Source organism: Tetranychus urticae, unplaced genomic scaffold (assembly GCF_039701765.1).
Source record: "Tetranychus urticae isolate SD_2017Ah unplaced genomic scaffold, NJAU_TeUrti_SD_1.0 Scaffold_5, whole genome shotgun sequence".
NCBI lineage: Eukaryota > Metazoa > Arthropoda > Arachnida > Trombidiformes > Tetranychidae > Tetranychus > Tetranychus urticae.
Window position 1 is genome coordinate 418,001 of NW_028315837.1, and position 5,000 is coordinate 423,000.

General features: G+C 42.7%; 3 non-coding genes across 3 annotated transcripts in view; all 3 read right to left on the minus strand.

Moving 5' to 3' along the window:
- LOC149092844 (large subunit ribosomal RNA) overlaps window positions 1-1,485 on the minus strand; it is a 4,168-nt gene extending 2,683 nt beyond the window's left edge. The window contains exon 1 of the ribosomal RNA XR_016200567.1: window positions 1-1,485. This exon is cut by the window's left edge and continues 2,683 nt beyond it. This is a non-coding gene — a ribosomal RNA (large subunit ribosomal RNA).
- A 476-nt stretch (window positions 1,486-1,961) lies between these two features.
- LOC149092845 (5.8S ribosomal RNA) lies at window positions 1,962-2,116 on the minus strand. Its single transcript, XR_016200634.1, has one exon. It is a non-coding gene; the product is annotated as a 5.8S ribosomal RNA (ribosomal RNA).
- Window positions 2,117-2,604: 488 nt separating this feature from the next.
- LOC149092846 (small subunit ribosomal RNA) lies at window positions 2,605-4,774 on the minus strand. Its single transcript, XR_016200533.1, has one exon. It is a non-coding gene; the product is annotated as a small subunit ribosomal RNA (ribosomal RNA).
- Window positions 4,775-5,000: the final 226 nt, after the last annotated feature.

Below are 5,000 nucleotides of genomic sequence, written 5' to 3' on the forward strand. Positions count from 1 at the left end.
AGTTGAACTTCGCACCCATTAGGAGTTTGAGAATAGGTTGAGGCCATTTCGGCCCCAAGACCTCTAATCATTCGCTCTACCGGATGCTACTGGTACTTCCATTGGTGCCAGCTATCCTGAGGGAAACTTCGGAAGAAACCAGCTACTAGACGGTTCGATTAGTCTTTCGCCCCTAAACCCGGATCTGACGATCGATTTGCACGTCAGAATCGCTACAGACCTCCACCAGAGTTTCCTCTGGCTTCATCTTGTCCGGGCTTAGTTCACCATCTTTCGGGTACTAACATATATACTAGTGCTCCGCGAAAATCTCGGTAAAGTGGATATATCACGGGCTGATATTGCGGTATACTCTTACAAGCATACATCATATCAATTTCTTTCAATTCGCCTTTCAAGCCTAAACAAGACTGATCAGCTTGCATACATGTTAGACTCCTTGGTCCGTGTTTCAAGACGGGTCGGATAGAGTACCGATCTACTGACCACAGAATCACTAGGTTAACGTAAGCTTGCCACTTTTACCAACAAACCACCAAAAGCCAGCCAATCCATGAGTTGTTTCAACACCAGGTGAAGAAACAGACATCATCAACGAAAGACTAGTCGGATTCGTCAGAGCAGATGACAAGCATTGTTGACCCTGCATAAGCAGAGATTCATCTCCAATGTGACTGTGGTAACAGTTGCCAACACTAGCTCACAGGCTAAGTCTAATAACGCAAGGAATATTAGTAGCTGTGAAAACTAAATGCTGATTAGGTGTGTGTTTAGTACACCTTGCTGTTATCACTTGAACAAGAGTTTTGCACTCTCCTTCACATTGGTCGTGGTTTGAGCACGAGAGTTGAGAAAATGCACTCCTCATGCACATATTGCACTCCTCCTATCAATACCAAGATCCAAGGGCAGGCTAAAAGTTACCCCTTAACCTACTGATCTTGGAACGCTGTAAAGCATTCTTAGCACTGAATAGAAAAAGGCAACAATACACAAGAGAAGCTGAGTTCTCCTCTCAGCTACACTTCGTGGTTCTATCCGTTTCTCTACAAGCGGTTTCACGTCCTTTTGAACTCTCTCTTCAAAGTACTTTGCAACTTTCCCTCACGGTACTTGTTTGCTATCGATATTACCATCGTATTTAGTCTTAGGAGGAGTTTACCTCCTAATTTGGATTGCACTCTCAAGCAATCTGACTCTATCCGCGACTAAAGCCAGTAATCGATATTCCATTAACCAAGATCTGCCACCGGCCTAGAACCGTCTCTGGGAAGAGGGCCCTTGTCAGAGGGACTTGCAGATTTAGTTGAAATAATCGTGACTCTAGCCATTACGCAGCACCGCTTTCCACCTTTCAATGGAAAACCTTTGCGCCGGACTCATCCCTTTTCACTCGCCGTTACTCAGGGAATCTCATTTGATTTCTTTTCCTCCGCTGAATTATATGCTTAAATTCGGCGGGTAACCTCACCTGATCTGAGATCAAAAATATTGATTAAGTTGATTAATGTTTATTTGTGTTGTTTGCAAGCAAGCAACGTAAATCTACTTTAATGTTTGCACAAATTTTGCCTTTGCATTACTTCTTAGGTCTGCTTTAACAGCATGAAATAGCTACTATTTGTACGATTTATACAAGTGCAAGAAGATTCATCAGTTAACAGGTTAGTTGATCACCATAGTTATCTGCAATACGACTTTAGCGTCGTCAGATAGGCGACTAACCTTAGAATCTCATGCTAGTATCTATTCATATATACTGCTTGCAGAGATGAAATATGCATTGTACACAAAATTTATCATGTGAAACAAGTAGATTTGAGATTCTCCTTACTAAATTGCAACGAATTGCAATTAAGAAAAGGAATAAAACATCAAGATTCATGCATATAAATATACAATCCTCTCAAAACAATGCATATATGGTAGTATGCAAGTGTTTTGTTGATTATTTTACATCTCAACTCTCAGACAGATGTGACCTCGGAAAAGACCCGAAAGCCGCAATGTGCGTTGGAAGCTCAAGTGCTCGGCGTGTCCTGCAATTCGCACCGATTATCGTAGCTAGCTACGTTCTTCATCGATTGGTAATTCGAGTGATCCACCGCTTGAAGATGTATCTTTGCCACCGTGGGACTTTTAATAAGTATCCTAAATCTGCATTGAGAGGGTTTGAAAACAATTGTATGCAGTTTATAAAAACCATAGTTGTCTTTACTTAGTTAGGCGAAGAAGTGTAAAACTTCCTTCTTTAAACCTTGCCGTCAGCATAAGCTGAAGACTTGAACAGGTACCAAGTATGTAGCAAGACAGGCTTTTCATTATAAACTACAATTGTTTTGCAAAAAGAAATTATGGCTATCGTTAGATAACCCTCACTCTTTGTTGCATTGGATAATGAAAGATGGATGTATGAATGAACGAATGTAATGCAAGTTAGAATCATGTTGCAATGGCTAAATGTTTGCATTAAACATTCACAATTGCGACTCTAATGCAAATACAATTCAATTGCATTCACCATATTAGCATCTACAATATCACTATGCAGAGTGTTTGATTGTTTGAAGGTTGTATTTCTCTTATAATAAGAGGGTAATACGTTAATGATCCTTCCGCAGGTTCACCTACGGAAACCTTGTTACGACTTTTACTTCCTCTAAATGATCAAGTTTGAACATCTTTCCAGCACAATCCGACCACTAGTTTCCCAATGGTCTGGATTGACCAGTCCGAAGTCCTCACTAAATCATTCAATCGGTAGTAGCGACGGGCGGTGTGTACAAAGGGCAGGGACGTAATCAACGCAAGCTAATGACTCACGCTTACTGGGAATTCCTCGTTCATGGGCAATAATTACAATGCCCAATCCCCATCACGAAATGGGTTCAAGCGGTTACCCACTCCTTTCGGAGCAGGAAACAGTATGCACGATGACCACTTCAGTGTAGCACGCGTGCGGCCCCGGACATCTAAGGGCATCACAGACCTGTTATTGCTCTGTTTCGTGCGGCTGCGAGCGCCGCTTGTCCCTCTAAGAAGTCCTTACAGTGCTACAGCATCCTTACCCTAGCCAATTCTGTAGGCTAATAGCAGCAGAGCCCTCAACAGCCGAAACCATCAAGAGATACTACCACCCACAGGTTGACTAAGGGGGAGTACTGCAGTGTAAACTGCAAGTCTATTTAGTAGGCTAGAGTCTCGTTCGTTATCGGAATTAACCAGACAAATCACTCCACCAACTAAGAACGGCCATGCACCACCACCCACTGAATCAAGAAAGAGCTCTCAATCTGTCAATCCTCTCAGTGTCCGGGCCGGGTGAGTTTTCCCGTGTTGAGTCAAATTAAGCCGCAAGCTCCACTCCTGGTGGTGCCCTTCCGTCAATTCCTTTAAGTTTCAGCTTTGCAACCATACTTCCCCCGGAACCCAAAAACTTTGGTTTCCCGGAAGCTTCCATTCGAGTCATGAAATTAGTTACTCAGAATGATCGCTGGTTGGCATCGTTTATGGTTAGAACTAGGGCGGTATCTGATCGCCTTCGAACCTCTAACTTTCGTTCTTGATTAATGAAAACATTCTTGGCAAATGCTTTCGCTGTAGTTTGTCTTGCGACGGTCCAAGAATTTCACCTCTAGCGCCGCAATACAAATGCCCCCGTCTGTCCCTCTTAATCATTACCTTGGATTCTTAAGACCAACAAAATAGAACCAAGGTCCTATTCCATTATTCCATGCAAGATCATTCAAGTTAAGGTAGTGGTACGCATCATATAGATGGTTGACCATACCGTTTTTAGGCACCTCTTTCGAGGTTTTGGACGCCTGCTTTGAGCACTCTGATTTTTTCAAGGTAAAAGTCTCGATCGCTTGAATCAACACTCGGTAAAGAGCATTGATAGCAAATATCGAGCAATTTTCTGTCTAAACACTATGAATGTAACCACCAGGAAAGAGGAATGAAGGTTCAAGCTAGCATCCGTAGACACAAGCAAGAAACCTAACATCACCATCTAACCCTTTAATCAGTGGACCCCATAGGTTCGACTGAAATCCAACTACGAGCTTTTTAACCGCAGCAACTTTAATATACGCTATTGGAGCTGGAATTACCGCGGCTGCTGGCACCAGACTTGCCCTCCAATAGATCCTCGTTAAAGGATTTAAATTGTACTCATTCCAATTACGGGGCCTCAATAGAGTCCCGTATTGTTATTTTTCGTCACTACATCCCCGTACTGGGATTGTGTAATTTGCGCGCCTGCTGCCTTCCTTAGATGTGGTAGCCGTTTCTCAGGCTCCCTCTCCGGAATCGAACCCTAATTCCCCGTTACCCGTTACAACCATGGTAGGCGCATAACCTACCATCGACAGTTGATAAGGCAGTTGCTTGAGGGATACATCGTCGGCTCAGAGGCCATACGATTTGCTCAGTTATTCAGAGTCATCACAAGAAATGCAACCGAAGTTGCTAAGATCCCCACTGCTAGTCCTTAGACAGCGACCGAAATCACTGAACAGGGTTCTAGGTGAATAAGAATCATTGGTCTTGTACTAATAAATGCGATCCTTCCGTCAGCAAGCTGAGGTTGGAACACTTGTTCATGTATTAGCTCTAGAATTACCACAGTTATCCATGTAAAAAAGAATATCCGAGGAACCGTAACTGATTTAATGAGCCATTCGCGGTTTCACTTTATAAACAGTATGTACTTAGACATGCATGGCTTAATCTTTGAGACAAGCATATGACTACTGGCAGGATCAACCAGGTAACTTGATGTTTTAGCAAAGTAAAATGCTAAACAAGTTGTTTTGCAGCTATAAATACGATATCCTCAGATAACAACCAGCAAGTGGATGCTAACTTTAATGAGGTATCGAGATTTATGTCGTGCATTAAGATGATTCCGCAGAAATCTCTTTAGAATCCATCTTCTTCCACTAGAATATGCAAGCATATCTAGCAGGAGTAACCATTGCTGGGTACGTTTGCAAGTC